Here is a 19,637-nt window from a genome sequence, read left to right as displayed (position 1 = left end):
AGCCTTCACTGCTTCTCTTTCTGCCTTGTCGGTTTCCTTGCGGTTGTGCAGTAAAGGGCAGCATCCTCTTTATCGACAAAGCGCGGCACCAGCATTTTGCTGTTCATTCATTCGACCCACACCAGAGAGGTCCAGCTCTGGGCAACACAAGGTCCCTCCTTCTAGCGTGCTTTTGGGATGCAAGATGGCAGCATAAGCAGGGCAGAGGCAGTCACTGCAGGCTCTGGGTCTGTAGGGAGAGAGGCTAGACCTGGCTTTGAGCTTGGCTTTGTCACTTAGCAGCTGTGAGGTCTTAGGTAAGAAACTGAACCTCTCTGAGCCTAGTCTTCTCACACATATAATACGTATCATATGCACTTTTCTCCCAGTTTATCATGAAAATAAAAGGTGTTAATTGCTGCACTCACAGATACTTAGTGAATGTCTGTTTATAGGGTAGGTGGAGGCTGCTGTGGCTTAGAGGCCCTCCAGCCCCCATGCTGTGCAAATAACTTTGGGGGAGAGAATCAGGTCCAGATTTCATCATTAACACTTGATGGCACTTTGAGAATAGGCAATTTGTTTGAATTCTCCATATGTGTATTTAAATTTATATATATATATATTTTGCTCTCCATTGAGGATGTATCAATTTGCTCTCATAGAGGTGAGAATGAGCCTGTTTCCTAGTAACAAGAAGTGTATTTTCAAATTTGGGGATCTTTGCAAATCTGAAACATGGAAAAAATGATTTCAGTAGGGTTTTCATTTGCATTTCCTTAATGTAATCAGGTTGTGCATCCTTGATCTATTTAAAGAAGACATATTGTTCTATAAACCATCCATTTTTATCTTTTGCCTACTTTTCCATTGGGTGTGTTGTTTTTTCCTTATTTATTTGTGGGATTTTTAATATACTAACAAATTAGCCCTATTTCTGTGTGACTGAAATATTTCCCCCAATTTTTGTCTTTTGACTTGGTAAATGGTGATGTTTCTTTTAAACATGCATAATTTATTTCATGTAGTCACACATTTTATCTTATCTTTTGTGGCTTCTAAATTCTATGTCATATGTAGAAAGGCCTTTCCCACTCGTGAGATTCTAAAAATGGGGGTGGGGGGGCCGGGGCGGGAATTCTATGTTCTCTTTTATCTGCTTTATTTTCACAGTTAAATTTTCAATCCATGTGGAAGTTATTTTTGTGTATGAAGTAAGGTATTGAATCTGAGGGGGTTTTTCCCCTCAGATGCTTCCTAGTTGTCCCAGAACCATTTATTAAATAATCCATATTTTTCCTCACTGATTTGAAACCTTAGATTTCAAAAGAATAAAGAAGGTGAATGACTTCTAAATTTGGCAACAGGAGGATGTCCAAGCTGCAAAATTTTAGATCAGGCTTTTAGCTCTTTCCGAATCGTGTCTCTCATCAGTTGGAAAAGAAATAAATATGTATTGATGTGAACAAATAGCTGGGTGAAATAAATTATGCATGTTTAAAATAAACATCACCATTTACCAAGTCATAAGACAAACTGGAAAGAACATGGGCTCCCAAGTCAGAAAACCTGACACCGCTTCTCCAGTTGACTAATTGTGGGCAAGTCACCTAACTGCTCTGTGCCTCAGTTATCTCACCTGCAAAATGGATCTAAATAATAGCATCTAGGTCATAAGACATGAAGTTCAAATACATCAGTGTATGTGAAAAAAGCCTTACAAACTAGAAAGGGCTATAAGTACATTAATTGCTATTTGAATTTTTACAAGTCATTGCCAGTCAATTTATGAGACACAATTCTAGATCTCTGAATTGATCAACTTCCTCGAAACCCTTCCAATTTCCCTGGAGATGGTCAGCTTCTTTCTCCTCGCTGGTAAGTATCCTCAGTTTGCCGGCTTTTGTTCATTTGCTTGTTTTCTGACAGCGTCTGAGAGGGGGGCAGGGAGGTGGGGGCAGGGAGGGAAGCGGTGACTAGGAAATGAGAATAACCCATTCGGTTCTGAGGGAAAGGCAGGTGGCTCACAAGGCTAAACAAGTTGGCAGAGACCTAGAAGAGAGGGAAAACCAAAGAGAGAGTGAACGAGCTTATTTGCAATCTTGTAAATATAATTATTTTCTAGGAAATGTAAACGATTTCTGTTTTACCATATCATTTATCACTCAATTCTGTGGTCAGGACAGAATAATGGTAAGAGCCAGGTACCGCGGGGTAGAATCAGAGTCCCTCCTCCTCTTACTTGAACTCTCCAAGCCCCAGTGCAATGCTGCAGCCCCCTCCCAGGGGAGGAACGGAGGAACTCTGCAGTTCCTAGGAGATTAGAAGTTGGGGGTGGGGTGGGGCGTAGTGGGGGGGGACGCGTGGCTGAGGACCACGGGCCCTCTGCAGAGGGGGGCTTGCGCTCGCCCTTGAGGCCTGTGGGAGGGCCCCGTCTGCGGTCGGGCCCCCCTGCAGGGAGGGGCCCGGGGGTCCAGGCTGCACCCCCCCCCACGCCTTGGAGTCCGCAGAGGTCCGGGCGGGGAAGACGCCGCCGCCGCCGCCACCTGCGGTATTGACTCCGCGGCCACAGGGGAAGTGGAAGCCACGGGCTGGGACCAGCAGAAGAAGTACTGGGAGCCGACCCGAAGCCAGCCGTGGGGTCGCGGCTGCGGGACGCCTGATGAAGAAGGGGACAGTGGTTGGTTTGCGGGAACCAGAGAAACCTGTTCTGTAGAATTCTCTTAGCTATCCACTCGGCTTTCCCGGCCCGCTGTCACCCGTCGGTCAGTCTGTCCGTGTCCGGCGGATCAGGGTTCCCGGAGCCCTGCCACGTACAGGGTCACCGGGGAAAGGCGGCTTCTAAGTTCCTTCCGAGTTCAGCGTATTTGGAGTGTATTTTATTAAGATCTAGAAAAAAAAGAATGTGAAAACAGGTCATCCAAAACACCCCCTTCGTCAGTTGGCCCAGGTGCTGTAACGAATGACAACAATATTTTCTGTCAGTTATTGCAAATATGTGAATTCTCAGGAAGTGTATTGGAAACCACCACAGGATGCAGTCACTTTTTTGAGAGGGAGTCACATTATATCATTTTCAGCATGAATTTTTGGTTCATATTACACCAGCCTAGAGAATGTGTATGTGTCTGTATGTGCACTCTCATAAAAAAATAATAAAATAAAGTAAAATAATAAAACAAAATAAAGTAATAATAAAATAAAATAAAACTACCTGTAGGGCCAGCTTCACGGGTGCCTGAGCTCTGCAGTACCACAGGATCCCTTGCTCAAAAGGCTCCACGCTTGACTGGATGCACTGCTGTGACTGTCTTGAAATTCTTAACACTTTTTGAACAAGGGTCTCACATTTTCATCTTGCACTGGTGCCCACAAATTATGTGGCCAGTCTTGCCCACTATGAAATATTGGACTTTGTTCAAAGGTGCAAGTAAGTTAAAAAATTTTCAGTTGGATAACTGCCACTATTTTATGTTAAAAATGCATGCCATTCAGGTATGTAGAAAATCCAGGCCAGTGCTTCAGGAGTAAAGATACTTCATCATGCCAGTGTCTACACAAAGGGTATGCATCTTGAATCAAGAGCACCAAATAAATGGTTTTGAAAAGGGAAAGAAAAAAAAAACTATAATTGAATTAACTTCTTTGGTTCTGGAGCATTAATTCCTACCATGTCATCCCTTCCAGTTAGAGGAAGTGAGAGAGAAATAAAAAGACTGAAGAGAGAAGATCAGTCAAGGGTGGAGAAAAGAAACAGAGAGGAATGGAAGGCTGGGAGAGTGAAATGAATCAGGAGTTGGGTACAAAAGTCTTCTTTCGATACAAAAACACATAAGCAGTTAGCATTGTCACCCCTTCCAATGTGTGCAATATCTGAGGATATTGATTTATTGGGGAAATAGGGTTGTGTCTGTCATTACCCACTGTGTGGTTTTTAAATTTTTGTTTGTCTGGGTTTGCTTTGAAGCAGACTAGGAATCTCATTTCGGCTGGACGCAAAGTAAAACGAAGCTGTTCAGGTGGTTTTGATCTCTTACCTCTCCCTGTGTTGGGGGATCTCTACTCTTTCACCCTTACATGTAATAGTAAAATAAAAAAGTTAATCTCTTTTCTTATAATGTGCAAATGTATCCCCTCCCTCCCCTAAATTTTCAGTATCGTTATTTTACTTTTGACCCCAGCCATTTCTTTTGCCAAGTTGTCTTTTAAATGGATACATGTTCACCAAAAAAAAAAAAAAAAAAAAAAAAAAGATTCTGTTGCTTTAAGAGGGGGAGAAAAAGTTCCACTTGGTCAGTTTGAAAATGTAGCACCTGGCACCCATATTTAGAAATTTTAAAAGACACACACACAGACACACACACACCAGATTTTAGCACTGAAGAGTACAAAACATTACAGGAAGCTCATTGCTTAAAAGCAATAGCAGTTGTGTTCAGTTGTTTATTTGTAAGCTGGACGTCTGGAATGTGAAAGCACTTTTTCCCCTGGAGGTAAAGCTAAAAATGGTGCTTTGGTCTCCAGGCTTGAAGGACTTATAGAAATGTCTGCCCTAGTGATGAAAATAGAAAATAATTCATTCCGTAGAAATACAGTAATGGAGCCAAAGAGCCAAACTAACGAAGTTAAGAATGTGTTTGTCTTCACTGCTTGGGCTAGAAGAGGAATTGGATTTCGGCCAAGGAGGGGGTGGGGGTGGTTGGAGATGGGTCATTTCAATGGCCTGGGCCCTTTGCACATTCACCCTGCCCTTTGCACCAAAAACTGCTTTTACCTGACTCAGCCATGTTTGGGTTCTAATTTTGGCTCAAAACAGAAAGGAGAGAGGGGAAGGATAATTTTCCTGAGGTGTCCAGAGTGTTGGAAAAGAAGGGAGGGGGTTAAATGAAGCTGGGTGGCCTAGTGGCATTAAAGCTCATGATGTCCTCTCAGAATAAAAAGCCCCCTTCATGCCCCTCTTGCCACACAGGGAACTTTCTATTTGTATGAAATGGCCCAGCTCACGAGTCCCCTTTTCTGGGGAGCTGTCCCCATTTTCCTAACTCTTCCACTAGCTCTCAGGACAATTTACATATATCTACAAAAGCAGATATCACATTGTCTCGTAATTATTTGTTTGGAAATGTCTCCGTCACTTAAGTAGGAACCCCTCAAATGAAGAAATTATTTTAAACTCGTTAAAACAAAACAAAAACAAAATCTCAGTAACCTATAAAATGCAAGGGTGTATGCTTTGTTTGTCTAAGTTGGAACCAAGCTGTGATAGTGAAAAACAGGACGGGGTTAGGGGGGAGAAGATAGAGCGGGTCTCCTCCAGCCAAGGGGGAGGATTGGAAATGCTGCAGAAGTCGCTTACCAGGGCAGCATCCGTGGCCTAGAAGCACCAACCTCTCGTCCAAAATGAATGGAAGAAGGAGACCTTGAGGTGGGGCAGGGGAGGCTGAGGCTATGTGCGGGCCGCTGCTTTACAAATATGGTGGCTATGCTGAGTTTTCCCAGTAGCCATTCTTCCCTAAGCTGTGGGCACCTCCAGGGTGAAGGACAAGGCATTGCTAGCTGTCTGGGGGTGGCGTTGGGTCTAGAGATGGAGATGTGACCCGAAGTATCCCACCAGGGTGAAGATCACTTTTGAAGGCGCTGTCTCCATCCTGCTGTACTTGAACCCGAGGGGCTGTGATTTCCAGAGCAGTCGGAGTGATGTGTGCTGGTGAATGTCTAATGACTGCACCCCCCCCCCCCAAAAATAGAAAGGAATAAAAACACCCTGATTTGTGGCATTTGCCAATTCCCATAGTATAACTGCTGATTTCAAGCTCCAATGCAATGTCGCTGAACGTGGAGTTGGGAAGGGCTGTGCAGCAGCAGGCCTATGGAGTATTTCCCCCACTGAGCCAGAGGCAATAGATGCCAATGATCTCAAGAGCACAGGCAACAGCAACATTGAGTAAAATGGTTAGGAAGCAATGAGTGTTTAGGTATTTATTACTTTTGTTTGTAACATAATTTATTTAATTGTAAGGTTATATACTTCTTTTCCTAAGTAATGCCGTGTTAGCAATAGACTCACAAAATTCCTACAAATTTAACAGTTGTCACTTAAGAGCCGGTATGAGCTGGAGCCAGAGTCATCTGGCCCCCTTGAAGGAAGAAATTAGCCAAGGAGCCCGGAGAGGATGAAAACCAGTCTCAACCATACTATTTGGTCCATGAACTCTGCTGCCTGCTCAGTCACAGGACAGGTGGATACATCAACAATTTCTTACTTAATCCAGTCTGGGTTTTCCATTACTTGCAGTTGAAAGAGTCCTAAATGAAGACTAAAACTTCTTACATATATTTGACCTTTGTAAGTCAAGTGGGACTGACTGTCATTTGGGGTATATAATGGGTTGAGTGGCTGTCCCCCCTCCTGAGCACCAGAGCCTGTGAATGTGACCGTATTTGGAAAAAGGTCTTTGTAGATGTAAATCAAGGTTAAGAATCTCAAATGAGATCAACTTGGATTATCTGGGTGGGCCCTAAATACCATAGCAAGAAACACACAGAAAAAGGACAGGGAGAGAAGAGGAAGACGGAGAAGAAACTAGAATTTTGCAACCACAAGCCAAGGAATGTCTGGAACCACCAGAAACCGGAAGAGGCAAGAATGGATTCTTTCCCAAAGCCTTCAGAGGAAGCCTGGCTCTGCCAACACTTGCCTCCAGAACTGGAGAGAATACATTTCAATTTATTGAGAGAATAAATTTCAATTGTTTTAAGCCCCAAATTTGTGGTTATTTGTCAGCACTACAAAACTACTTACAGGGTAGTAGTATTTGACTTGCCCAGCAAGTGTCTTTTACATTTTTGACCCTAATATTAAGAGCAAAAAAAGGAACCTAGTATGTAATCTAGAAACAGTTTTTAAAGTGGGCATGATAATCACTCAGAGGCAATCACTCTTATTATGTCAATGTGTTTCCTTGTGTATGTGTGTCTGAGAGAGAGGGTGTAATTATAAAACTTGGATCATGCTATATGGATAGTTTCAGATCCTATTAGTTTTTCTTTTCGATTACATTGTGAGGATTTTCCCATATCATTTAAAACAGTTTCTTAATGGCTATAGAGCATTCCATCTTATGGATATAATTTATAAGGTGGTTACATTATTGTTGGATATTTACATAATTTATGCACTGATTTAAACAATTCTACACTTACGATAAATACTTGCAATTTTACTTTTTTGGCTTAAGCATATGAACATTTTAAGAATCTGATACACATTGCCAAATTGCTCTCTAGGAAGTTTCTATCAGTTTGTGGTCTTGGCAACCACAGTGAGAGTGCCCATTTAATGCCTTTGACAAATCTGAGTATTATCACTTTTTCAAAACTTAATTATTTTGACAGGCTAAAAAATGGTATCTTATATTTTCTTTAATTTGTGTTTCTTTGCTCACTTCCATGAGATTGTGAGCTATATATCTTGATCAGTCATTTGTGCCTCTGTTTTTGTGAGTTAACCTTTGGGGCTGTTCTCTCACTTTTCTACTGGGCCATTAGCCATTTAATTATTAATATGAAAGTTCTCTTTATAACGTAACATGATAGAGCACTGATAAAAATTTATTTATATAAGATGCGTTGTTATAGATATTTCTGGCAATTTATATGCTTGGTTCTTTCATTTTTTTGAAGAACAAATGTTGAAGTCACATGGGGTAGGTGATCACAGTTTGGGAGGATGATACCGATTGTTTGATTATCTCATTCCAACTCCAAGCTGCCATGATGCATTCTTTGATGTTTCCAGTCCATTCAACCTTGACCTTTTTTTTTTTAATTTCAACATATATTTTAACAAGTAGTTATGGAACAGATTTCCCAGTTTGGTATGGGTTACAGTTCCACAGTCTCAGGTTTTTCCTTCTAGCACCTCCCAGACACTGGAGACCGACAGAAATGTCAATATATTGATTCAGCTGTCATCCTCATTGTTAAATCCTATCTTCTCTGTCATACTCCTCCTCTTTAAATAACATATATACCTAAAAGCAATACATTTCAAAGTACATCACAACAAATAATAGTAGAACAGATTTCACAGTTTGGTATGAGTTACAATTCCATAATCTTACGTTTTTATTTCAGGCTGCTCAAAGGTACCGGAGGCTAAAAGAAACATCAGTAAAATGATTCAGCACTCATTTGTTAAATCCAACTTTCTCTGTGTACCGCCACCATCACCTCTGATCTTTCTCATACTCTCTAGGCATAGTTGGGCTATGCCCATTCTAACTTATTTATTTATTTATTTATCTTTTCATTGTATAGTATAACATATACACAAAGCAAAGAAATAGAAAAGCAATGGTTTTCAAAGCACTCTTCAAAAAGTGGTTACAGGATAGATCCCAGAGTTTGTCATGGGCTACCACACGATCCTTTCATATTTTCCTTCTAGCTTCTCCAGAATATAGGAGGCTAGAGGGCTTAAATACTTTTTTATCATCACAATAGACTTTTTTCCTTCTTTTCTTGTGCACAATAACATATATACAAAAAGCTATATATTTCAAAGCACAGCACTGCAATTAGTTGTAGAACACATTTCAGACTTTGATATGGGTTACAACTTCACAATTTTAGGTTTTTACTTCTAGCTGTTCTAGAATACTGGGGACTAAAAGAGATATCAATTTAATGATTCAGCATTCATACTCATTCGTTAAGTCCTATCTTCTACATATAATTCCACCATTGCCTTTGATTTTTCCATACCTCTTTTTGGGGTTGTTTGGGGTGTGGCAATTCTAAATTTTTGATATTGGAAGGGTCTGTCACTAATATGGGGTAGGGAGATGGAACTATCTGTTGTTCTAAAGAGGATGGGCTAGATTTCAAGACTTATCTGGACCAGGGAGCCATCTAGAGGTTGTAGGTTTCTGGAACATTACTCTAATGCCTGGAACCCTTATGGAATCTTATATATTGCCTTATGTGTTCTTTAGGATTGGCTGGAATGTTCCTGATTGGGAGTTGGCAGTTTATGATAGGTAGCAAGGTCTACCTGAAGCTTGTATAAGAGCAACCTCCAGAATAGCCTCTTGACTCTATTTGAACTCTCTCTGCCACTGATACTTTGTTAATTACACTTTTCTCCCATTTGGTCAGGATGTAATTGCTGATCCCACTGTGCCAGGTCTGGATTCATCCCTGGGAGTTCCTCTCCCATGTTACCAAGGAGACTTTCACCCCTGGATGTCAAGTCCCATATGGGGGGAGGGCAATGATTTCACTTGCAGAGTTGGGCTTAGAGAGACTGAGGCCACATCTGAGCAACAACAGAGGTCCTCCAGAAGTAACTCTTAGGCATGCCTATTGGTAGTGTAAGCTTCTGTGCTACCTACATAAGCTTCACAAGAGTAATCCTTGTGAAGGATTGAGGGCATGGCCTATTGATTTGGGTGTCCCTAAAGTTTGACGCAGTATCAGGGGATTCCCTGATGGTAAGGTTTAATAGTTTCATGGTCTTTCTCCCCTCCCTCCGGGACTTTGCCAATACTTTTTGATTATCTGCTTAATACACTCTAGGATGTTTCCAGGCTTTACAATAATCTATGCAGGATTAAAGGACCTCTTCCTTAGTCTGTGCTTCCTGTGTTTCAATTGTTCCAATGAGCTATACAGATAGGTTGAATTAGATTATGCACTACAGAAAATTTCAGTTCCAGATCAAATAAACCATTCTTCCATTGGTCTCCATGAGTATGTGTGGTTCTAAAATATACTGTCTTCCTTACCCCTATGTTCTGAATTACTTTAACCCCAACCTGTTTGGCTTCATTCTTATCTCTAAATATCAGGTTATGTATAAAAAATGGCCTTCCAAAATCCAGAAATAATAATCACCACTCCAGACGTAATGTGTCTGCTCCAAAAGTTTACAATCTAGGCCCCTGTTTTTTTATAAGCATTTTCTAAAGTTGATCATACCACTGTTGCTTTTTTGTTTCTGGCTTATTTTGTCTCATCAAATGACACACATGTTGATTCACAATGTTGCATGACTCATGACATTGTTCCTTTTTGTAGCAGCCTTCTTTGCCTCTTATGATGTCTTTACAATTAAAGTCTATTTTGTTCAATATTAGTATAGCTACTCCAGCTTTCTTTTGGTTACAACTTGTGTGGAAAATCTTTTTCCATGCTTTCACTTTCAATCTATTTGTATCCTTGTGTCTAAGATGAGTCTCTTGTAAGCAGCCTATAGCTGGATTATGTTTCTTAATCCATTGTGCCAATCTGTGTCTTTCAATTGATAAATTTAGTCCATTAACATTCAAAATCATTACTGAAAAAGTGTTTCTTGATTCCACCATCTTATCTTTTTTATTTTATTTGTCAGATCTATAAATTCTTTTCCTTCATTCTCTTTGTATTCTTTAAATTACCCTTAGCAATACTCTTCAATTCTGTGCCCTCCTCCAGACCTCCCTCTCCCATCTTTGTTTTTCAGCTAGCAGAACTCCTTCTAGTATTACTTGTAGGGCCGGTCTCCTGTTGACAAATTCTTTCAGGACTTCTTTGTCTGTGAAAGCTTTAATCTCCCCTTCAATTTTGAAGGAAAATTTGGCTGGGTACAAAATTCTTGGCTGGAAGTCTTTCTCTTTCAGGTCTTGAATATATCAGACCACTGCCCTCTCACCTCCAAGGTGCTAGTTGAGTAGTCTGAGCACAGTCTTATTTGATTGTCCTTGTATGTAGTAGATTGTTTTTTTCTTGCCGATTTCAGGATTTTCTGCTTCTCTTCAACATTTCACAGACTGATTAGTATATGCCTTGGAGAAGGCCTATTTGGATTTATTCTGTTTGGAGTTCTTTGGGCTTCTTTGACTTATGTATTTTATGTCCTTTATGAGAGTCAGGAAGTTTTCCCCCATTATATCCTCAACTACTCACCTGGCCCTTTACTCCTCTCTTCTCCTTCTGGGACACCAATGATTCTTATATTTCTGCACTTTGTTTTGTCTATTATTTCCCTGAGTTCTCATTCAATTTTTTCCATCTTTTTTGCCATTTGCTGTTTTGAGTCTTTGAAGTCAATTATCCTGTCCTCTATATCACTTATTCTTTCTTCTGTCTCTTCAAATCTGGTGTTGTGTGCCTTTAGTATGCTTTTTATTTGGCCAACAGTGTCTTTAACCTCTGTGATATCTGCTATTTTTCTATTTATTCTTTCAAATTCCTCTTTGTGCTCTTCTGTTATCTTCCTGATCTCCTTTATGTCATATGCTATTTTATTAAGAATTGTATGAACTTATTTTATTAAGAATTGTATGAACATCTTTGATTACTTGTTCCAGTGTCTGTGTCTCCTCAGGTGTTTTAATTTGGTTATTAGGCAGGGTGATATCTGTCTGCATTGTGATATGCTTAGTGATCTGCTGTCTTTGTGGCGTGTAAATATCTTGATTGATTTACTTTAAGAGTCTATGGCCATGTGTTTGTGGGATGGTTGTACAGCAGGGAGTGGGGCATGGGGTGGAGCACTCAGTACGGTGATTTGTTTCGGGGCAGGAATGGGCGCAGGTTGGGGATGTTACTCTGGTGCTTGTGAACGCGGGCGCCCAGCGGCCAGGGAGGCTGTAGCTGTGTGGGTGCACTGGTCTGGGGGTTGTGACCCTGGTGTGTGCTGGTTTAAGACACAGGGCCCTTTGTGTGCATGTGTAGAGCTATGGCAGCAGGTCGGCATTGCACCTTCATGGACTGGGGGCAGATGTGACCCGGCTGCACGGGCCGACCCTTTCTCAGAGCTGGGAAGTGAGGCTGAGGGCTGTGTGCATGCACGGTTTTAGGACTACTGTAAAGTGCAGTTCCCAGAGCTGAATGACGTGATTGGGGGCCTGTGCGCATGTGTGGGCCTGAGAGTGCCGTAAACGGATGCGCTGAGCTCAGGGAGGGTGGGGTGAGGCTGTGCGACACTGGGGGTGGGGTGGGGGATGGAACTTGGTGGGGTAGCCTGGGTATGGAGGTTAGCACCCGCAACCTTTATGCACTGGCGACAGCCTGCAGGTAATAGGGAGGGGGAGGCAGTGCTCCGGAGGTGTGTAGGAGAGGTGGGTCGGGCTGCACTTGGGGTGGGGAAGGTATGTGCACTGGGGGCTGGTGGAGGTGCCTGGAGTGCGGGGAATGGCAGCAGGTGACGGGGTTCGGGTGTGTGGGGTGTGGGGTGAGTTGCCAGTCATGGGGCTGCGCCATTGAGGGTCATGCGTCCAAGGAACGTGGCCTGGTCACACCTTAAAAGGTATGTAGTTATACATTCATCTTCAAGAATTAAGGCTGTTGGATTACAATTCAACAGTATCAGGTATATTTTCCTCTACCTACTCCAATACACCAAATACTGAAAAGGGGTATCTATATACTGCATAAGAATAACCTCCAGAATGACCTCATTACTCTTTGTGAAATCTCTCAGCCATTGAAACTTTGTTTCATTTCTCTCTTCCCCCTTTTCAGTCAAGAAGGCTTTCTCAATCTCATGATGCCAGGGCCAGGCTCATCTCCATGTTGCCAGGGAGATTTTCCCCCCTGGGAGTCATGTCTACGTAGTGGGGAGGGTGGTGAGTTCACCTGCAGAGTTGACTTAGAGAGAGATTACCTCCACTTTTAACACAGATATTGTTATCTTTGAAAAACTGAAAAGAATGTTATACATGGTCTGGGAAGGAAAGCTGAGATTTTTCCTACTCTTTTTTTCTGGTTTGGGATCTTTTCCTAAAATGGACTTTTGTATGGCAATTCACTCTCAGGGCTTTTGTTTCCTTACCTTAGGGTTGCCAGAGAAAATGCAGGATACTATGCAATATTCACAACATACTTTTACTAAAAAAAGTATATGTTGGAAATCTGAAATTTAACTGGCTATCCTATATTTTTTGCTTGCTAAATCTCACAACCCTAGTTGTAAGGCCTATTCCACACCTTACAAGGTGTGATTAATGCAAGGCCAAGCAATGTGATCCTATCTCAAGGTCCCTTTGCAGTCTGGTTCATCAGGCTCCCAAACACGGCAGCCAGATACTTCCAGGGACGATGGTAAAGGAAATTTTGGTAAAGCCTGGGGAGGCTGAGGATGTGTTAGGACTTCTAGAGAACTTGAAGTAGTTCGGAGGTAGGTACACTGTGCAAGTGGGAAGAGAGACAATAGGGAAGAGGCTGTAGGATTGGAGTTAATGACAAATGGTGAGTTCTGGATTTTATTCCTCAAGATTCTCTTAGGAAAGGAATAGCAAATCAATTTCCACTGGAGTATCTCTTCAAGTACTTAGCAGTGACTTCTTTGGCATGTGTTGAGAAGGGCCCCATGCCGAGGCTCAGATGTGAGAAATTCTGGGATTGAAAAGCAAGGTTCTCCATGGCCACATAGTTCCCATTCCTGCATAGATAAATAATTAGAATTTCAGAGATTTTTAATATCAATTTAGTTTCTGAGTTCAAGTGGTAATTGCATCTCACAACTAATTTTTACTTCATTTATTTGTAGATTTCTTTTAATAACTGCCAGATTTGATCCAGTAAGTTTTTATTATGTATACCTACTATTCTAGTTTTGTGGCTATTATAGAGAAACATGAAAGAAATAGAATATAGTCCTTTCATTGGAATGTTTGTAATCTAATCAAGGTAAAATGATATTCACTTATGAGAAAAATTAATAGAGCTGGCATATGGCTGAAAGTCAAAACTGTGGTCCAAGTACCAAGAGAGAGAAGATCAGAGCAGAGGTCCAGGTGGACCAGAAGGAGACAGGACAAGCTTCTAGGAGGACATGGGCCTTGAAAGTGAGAGGGATTTGGACATACTACAAGGAAAGAGAAAACCTTCAAGAATATGGCAATATACGGCACAAGGAAAGACTATTCCAGAGGGAACTCCCAAGCAGGACTCCTGCTTCTAGCCTCTCTCCCTTGGTGAAGGCAGAATTAATGAAGCTCAGGCAGTTCCAAGGCCCCTGATGGTTCTTTGGAGTGGCTTGAGTGTTAGAGAAATTTGGAGTCCTATCTATTTTTTAAAATCTTATGGAAATTTCAAATGCACAAAAAAGTTGAAAGAATGGCACAATGAGCATATCACCTGGCTTCAACAATTGTTAACTTTTTCTTTTCTGAACAATTTGAAAGTAAGTTATGGTCATCTTGAAACTCAAACCTTAAATCCAATAGCATGCATCTCCCCAAACTGTCCTAATAAGGACCTCTACATTACCATCCCTAAGAGCACTAATAATAATCCTCTCATATCATCTAATATCCAGACCATGCTAAAATTTCCCCAATTGTCCTTCAAATGCCCTCTATAGTTGGGTTTTGGGGTTTTTGTTTGTTTGTTTTTCGTTTTTTGTTTTGACATGGGCAGGCTCTGGGAATCGAACCCGGGTCTCCAGCATGTCAGGTGAGAATTCTGCCACTGAGCCACACTGTTGCCTGCTGTTGTTTTTTAACATCTGAATTCTACCTAGGGTTATACATAGCATTTGGGTATTAGCTTTTGAGACTGATTTAACTTAGAACATTTCCTCCACTTTTTTTTCTTCATGACACTATTATTTGTTTTTAGAAGACCAGATGGTTATCTTGTAGATAAATCCAGATTTTCCCCTTAGTGCCGCCCAACTTGTTCCTCTACCCTGTAAACTTAGCAAAATGCCACCTTCCAGTCTGCCTGGGGATGTCCTGCTTGTTTACACCTGTAATCCTGGCACAGCTGTTAATAGAGTCCTCCTTCATTCTCAAAAGTACTCTAGTGTGGAGGGACTTCCGGAGAAGATGGCGGCTTAGTAAGACGCGTGGGTCTTAGTTCCTCCTCCAGAAAAGCAACTAAAGAAACAGAAACAATACGAAACAGCTCCCAGAGTCACGACAGAGACCAAAAAGACAGCGTACCCCATTCTGGAATGGCTGAACAGGCAGGGAGAATCCGCTGCGGTGAGATACCCGAGGGGCGCACGTTTTCCCGGCCGGGGCGGCTGGCGACTGGGGTCCCCTCCACGCACGTGGCTCCCCGGTCTGACTGGGAACATTGGATAGTGGGGCCCTCCCGTCACGCTTGGTGTCTCGGGCCAGCTGGGCAATTTGGACCGGCACTCCCCCAAGCCACGGCCAGCGACCCCCGCCTCCATGCACGGTTTCCCGGGCCGACTGCCCCGCAGACAAACGACCACCACGAGCTCCACCTACTGGGCAGGAAAAGAAAAACAGAGCCCAGAGATTCCACAGAAAAACCTTTCAACCAGCTGGGTCCCACACCCAGGGAAATCTGATCAAATGCCCAGACACCAGCAGAAAATAATGGATGACGCTCGGAAAATGAAGATATGGCCCAGTCAAAGGAACAAACCAATAGTTCAAATGAGATACAGGAGCTGAGACAACTAATGCTGAATATACGAACAGAAATGGAAAAACTCTTCAAAAACCAAATCAATAAATTGAGGGAGGACATGAAGAAGACATGGGCTGAACAAAAAGAAGAAATAGAAAATCTGAAAAAACAAATCACAGAACTTGTGGGAGTGAAGGACAAAGAAGAAAAAATGGAAAAAACAATGGATACCTACAATGGTAGATCTAAAGAGACAGAAGCTACAATTAGTGAACTGGAGGATGGAACATCTGAATTCCAAAAAGAAACAGAAACTATAGGGAAAAGAATGGAAAAACTTGAGCAGGGAATCAGGGAACTGAATGACAATATGAAGCGCACAAATATACGTGTTGTGGGTGTCCCAGAAGGAGAAGAGAAGGGAAAAGGAGGAGAAAAACTAATGGAAGAAATTATCACTGAAAATTTCCCAACTCTTATGAAAGACCTAAAATTACAGATCCAAGAAGTGCAGCGCACCCCAAAGAGATTAGACCCAAATAGGCATTCTCCAAGACACTTACTAGTTAGAATGTCAGAGGTCAAAGAGAAAGAGAGGATCTTGAAAGCAGCAAGAGAAAACCAATCTGTCACATACAAGGGAAACCCAATAAGACTATGTGTAGATTTCTCAGCAGAAACCATGGAAGCTAGAAGACAGTGGGATGATATATTTAAATTACTAAAAGAGAAAAACTGCCAACCAAGACTCCTATATCCAGCAAAATTGTCCTTCAAAAATGAAGGAGAAATTAAAACATTTATAGACAAAAAGTCACTGAGAGAATTTGTGACCAAGAGACCAGCTCTGCAAGAAATACTAAAGGGAGCACTAGAGTCAGATACGAAAAGACAGAAGAGAGAGGTATGGAGTAAAGTGTAGAAAGAAGGAAAATCAGATATGATATATATAATACAAAAGCCAAAATGGTAGAGGAAAATATTATCCAAACAGTAATAACACTAAAAGTTAATGGACTGAATTTCCCAATCAAAAGACATAGAATGGTAGAATGGATTACGACCCAGCAATACCACTGCTAGGTATCTACTCAAAGGACTTAAGGGCAAAGACACACACGGACATTTGCACACCAGTGTTTATAGCAGCATTATCTACAATTGCAAAGAGATGGAAACAGCCAAAATGTCCATCAACAGACGAGTGGCTAAACAAACTGTGGCGTATACCTACGATGGAATATTATGCAGCTTTAAGACAGACTAAACTTATGAAGCATGTAATAACATGGATGGACCTAGAGAACATTATGCTGAGTGAGTCTAGCCAAAAACTAAAGGACAAATACTGTATGGTCCCACTGATGTGAACCGACATTCGAGAATCAGCTTGGAATATATCATTGGTAACAGAGACCAGCAGGAGTTAGAAACAGGGTAAGATAATGGGTAATTGGAGCTGAAGGGATACAGACTGTGCAACAGGACTAGATACAAAAACTCAAAAATGGACAGCACAATAATACCTAAGTGTAATGTAACTAGGTTGGAACACTGAATGAAGCTGCACCTGAAATATGGTTTTTTGTTTGTTTGTTTGTGTGTTTTGTATCTTTTGTTTTTGTTTTTTTCTTTTTCCTTTTTATATATATATATATTATTAGTATTATTATTTTAATTCTCTTCTCTATATTAACATTCTATATCTTTTCCTGCTGTTTTGCTAGTTCTTTTCCTAAATCGATGCAAATGTACTAAGAAATGATGATCATACATCTATGTGATGATACTAAGAATTACTGAGTGCATGTGTAGAATGGAATGATTTCTAAATGTTGTGTTAATTTCTTTTCTTTTTTTTGATTAATAAAAAAAATTTTTAAAAAAAGTACTCTAGTGTGGATGGCTAACTTTTTTCTTTTTTGTGAAAAATAACATATATACAAAAAAAGCAATACAATTCAAAGCACATCACAACAATTAGTTGTAGAACAGATTTCAGAGTTTGGTGTGGGTTACAATTCCACAACTTTAGGTTTTGACTTCTAGCTGCTCTAAGATACTGAAGGCTAGAAGAAGTATCAACATAATGATTCAGCAATCATACTCATTTGTTAAACCCTGCTTTCTCTGTATAACTCCACCATCACCTTTGATTTTCCTTCTACTCTTTAAGGGTATTTGGGCTGTGCCCATTCTGGCTTTTTCATTTTGGGAGGGGCTGTTGACAATATGGGATGAGGGGATGGAACTAGTTGTTATTTGGAGAGGCTGACCCCTCTGCATTTCAGGATTTATCTAGTCCAGTGTTCCATCTGGAGGTTGTAGGTTTCTGGAATGTTACCCTAGTGCATGGAACCTTTGCAGAAACTTATATAACACCCTAGGTGTTCTTTAGGCTTGGCAGGAATGGTTTTGTTTGGGGGTTGCATGACTAATTTTATGTACACTCTATATAAGTTGTACCAGGTCTCAATTAAGGTGGTGACAGGCAGATACCACCATCTCTGTAAAGGGTGGTTTTTCCCTTTGCAATGAGCCAGAAGCCTGTGGGTGAGACTCTGATACCTTAAAAATATCCTGTTTCCAGCATTTCACCTAATAGTTTTAATTGATGATCCTTGCCTTGATCAATTATTTTTGGGGGGGTTACAAAATGCTGATTTTCTTACTCTAACCACTCATTCTACATTTATTAGCTAGTATTCATCTGTGAAGATCTTTAAAACATGAGACTAATACTTTAGTCTTTCATTTTTTAATTTCCAATTTTCAGAAATAAGGAGGTAATGAAGTAATTACTTCCAGTGATGCCAAGTGAGTTTGTTTTTTGATTTAATAATATGGACTAGTGGATTCCTATCTGTCTGATGCTTTAAGATCAGGTCAGCCATTATTCTTTGCGATGCTCAAACTGTCCCAAACTTGTCTCCTGGAATTCCCTTCAAGGATCTGCTACTGTGTCCTTTTAACACACCCCAGTTAGCCTTTGAGTATGTCCTTGCTTTTTGGCACAAACTGTCCCAGGTTCATCTTCTACTTTCCCTGCCTCAGAGCTGGAGTCAACTCTTTCTTCAAAGAAGCCTTGGCTCCTTTTAGGGGAAATGTGTCCTCTTCAAAATATAATATAATATGCAATAATATAATTGTGATTGACAGTTATATTATTGAGCATATTTCATGTGTTTAAAATCTGGAGTGTCATTGCTTCTTGGCCCTTTCTATGTTTAGTGACGGGATATCATGAGTTCAGTTTGATGTTTCCAGTTAAAGTTAACTTTACAGAATTTTTTGTTCTTTGATTTCATGTTTATATTTTTTCACATATCAAAAGTATTGGTTTCTACTAATCTTTACATACATATCAGTTTTATCTACAATATACAATAATCCTTTCAAAGTCATAATACAATTTTTACTAATAAAAATTAAAATACTTAGAGAAATTTAAGAATTCTTTGCAGTTCTTTTTGTTCTTAGAATGTATTTCACCGAGGATGCACAGAAGACTATTCAAAAGTTATTTGAATAATTCTTTTTTCAATGGGGTATGTTACCATTTAAATTTGTCTCTGTTTTCATTTTTAGATTTGCCTTTTTTCTTTCTGCCTTAATTTTTTTGGGAGGTGTCAAGTATTTACCTACTTAAAAAGTCAAACTGCATAAAAAGATAGATTCAAAGAACCTATCTACACCCCTATCACATCTACTCTATTGCAATCTCGCTTCTGCTTCCTATAGATAACCATTTTTATTAGTTTCTGACTTATCCTTCCAGTGTTTATTTTTACAATTTCCCCCTCCTTGATTGTAAAAAAAATTAGTTTACCTGCTAGGGAGAAGATGGCTCATCAAGGTGGCACTCAGTCACAGAGGGGGCGTGAAAGGTATCCACACGTAGTCCTCGAAGAAAGGAAAAGCCTCTGAAGCCCTTAAGAAGAGTCGGCATTTGGGACCCCAGATTGGGGTTGAGAATGGGGGTAGATCTCACTACAAAGGAGTAGTGAGAGGCTGAACAGTGGACCAGGTGTGGGCCTAAGCTCAGCTGAGAGCAGTGTGAAGGCAGAAATATTTCAAAGGATGGGCTCTGAGGGCTGAAGGGGAGGGTGGAGGGGAAGATGACACATAGGCCACAAGCTGCCCATCCTAACACTAGGCGACTGTAAAGTTCTTGGCTGGTGTGGATTGCAGTGATTCATTGAGTAAAGTCTGCTTTCATCTAAGCTATTCCCCTAACAATACAGAGGCCTCACTCTAGGCCAATTAGATACACAGAATGTCGAACT

General features: G+C 40.9%; 1 long non-coding RNA gene across 1 annotated transcript; it reads right to left on the bottom strand.

The window, feature by feature from the left end:
* Positions 1–2,161: 2,161 nt before the first annotated feature.
* LOC143653169 (uncharacterized) lies at positions 2,162–19,412 on the bottom strand. Its single transcript, XR_013161137.1, has 3 exons — positions 19,181–19,412; positions 2,685–2,868; positions 2,162–2,292 (listed from the first exon to the last, which is right to left on the bottom strand). It is a non-coding gene; the product is annotated as an uncharacterized LOC143653169 (long non-coding RNA).
* Between the last annotated feature and the right edge of the window lie 225 nt (positions 19,413–19,637).

The sequence above is a fragment of the Tamandua tetradactyla genome, chromosome 13, assembly GCF_023851605.1.
Source record: "Tamandua tetradactyla isolate mTamTet1 chromosome 13, mTamTet1.pri, whole genome shotgun sequence".
Classification (NCBI taxonomy): domain Eukaryota; kingdom Metazoa; phylum Chordata; class Mammalia; order Pilosa; family Myrmecophagidae; genus Tamandua; species Tamandua tetradactyla.
This window is presented reverse-complemented; position numbering and strand designations above follow the sequence as displayed.